A 1793-nucleotide genomic window follows, 5' to 3' on the forward strand; every position below is an offset into this window, starting at 1 on the left:
AATCTCGTATGGCATGCATCTGATTTGAGAACAGAGTAATCTTACATGGCATGCATCTGATTTGAGAACAGAGTAATCTTATATGGCATGCATCTGATTTCACAACACAGTTATCTTAGCTGACATAAATCTGATTTAAAACAGAGTAATCTTATATGGCATGCATCTGATTTGAGAACAGAGTAATCTTATATGGCATGCATCTGATTTGAGAACAGAGTAATCTTATATGGCATGCATCTGATTTCACAACACAGTTATCTTAGCTGACATAAATCTGATTTAAAACAGAGTAATCTTATATGGCATGCATCTGATTTGAGAACAGAGTAATCTTATATGGCATGCATCTGATTTGAGAACAGAGTAATCTTATATGGCATGCATCTGATTTGAGAACAGAGTAATCTTATATGGCAAGCATCTGATTTGAGAACAGAGTAATCTTATATGGCATGCATCTGATTTGAGAACAGAGTAATCTTATATGGCATGCATCTGATTTCACAACACCGTTATCTTAGCTGACATAAATCTGATTTAAAACAGAGTAATCTTATATGGCATGCATCTGATTTGAGAACAGAGTAATCTTATATGGCATGCATCTGATTTGAGAACAGAGTAATCTTATATGGCATGCATCTGATTTGAGAACAGAGTAATCTTATATGGCATGCATCTGATTTGAGAACAGAGTAATCTTATATGGCATGCATCTGATTTGAGAACAGAGTTATCTTATATGGCATGCATCTGATTTGAGAACAGAGTAATCTTATATGGCATGCATCTGATTTAAAACAGAGTAATCTTATATGGCATGCATCTGATTTGAGAACAGAGTAATCTTATATGGCATGCATCTGATTTGAGAACAGAGTAATCTTATATGGCATGCATCTGATTTCACAACACAGTTATCTTAGCTGACATAAATCTGATTTAAAACAGAGTAATCTTATATGGCATGCATCTGATTTGAGAACAGAGTAATCTTATATGGCATGCATCTGATTTGAGAACAGAGTAATCTTATATGGCATGCATCTGATTTGAGAACAGAGTAATCTTATATGGCAAGCATCTGATTTGAGAACAGAGTAATCTTATATGGCATGCATCTGATTTGAGAACAGAGTAATCTTATATGGCATGCATCTGATTTCACAACACAGTTATCTTAGCTGACATAAATCTGATTTAAAACAGAGTAATCTTATATGGCATACATCTGATTTGAGAACAGAGTAATCTTATATGGCATGCATCTGATTTGAGAACAGAGTAATCTTATATGACATGCATCTGATTTGAGAACAGAGTAATCTTATATGGCATGCATCTGATTTGAGAACAGAGTAATCTTATATGGCATGCATCTGATTTGAGAACAGAGTAATCTTATATGGCATGCATCTGATTTGAGAACAGAGTAATCTTATATGGCATGCATCTGATTTGAGAACAGAGTAATCTTATATGGCAAGCATCTGATTTGAGAACAGAGTAATCTTATATGGCATGCATCTGATTTGAGAACAGAGTAATCTTATATGGCATGCATCTGATTTCACAACACAGTTATCTTAGCTGACATAAATCTGATTTAAAACAGAGTAATCTTATATGGCATGCATCTGATTTCAGAACAGAGTAATCTCTTATGGCATGCATCTGATTTGAGAACAGAGTAATCTTATATGGCATGCATCTGATTTGAGAACAGAATAATCTTATACGGCATGCATCTGATTTGAGAACAGAGTAATCTTATATGGCATGTATCTGAT

This window comes from Saccoglossus kowalevskii, chromosome 15 (assembly GCF_978046115.1).
Source record: "Saccoglossus kowalevskii chromosome 15, keSacKowa6.1, whole genome shotgun sequence".
NCBI lineage: Eukaryota > Metazoa > Hemichordata > Enteropneusta > Harrimaniidae > Saccoglossus > Saccoglossus kowalevskii.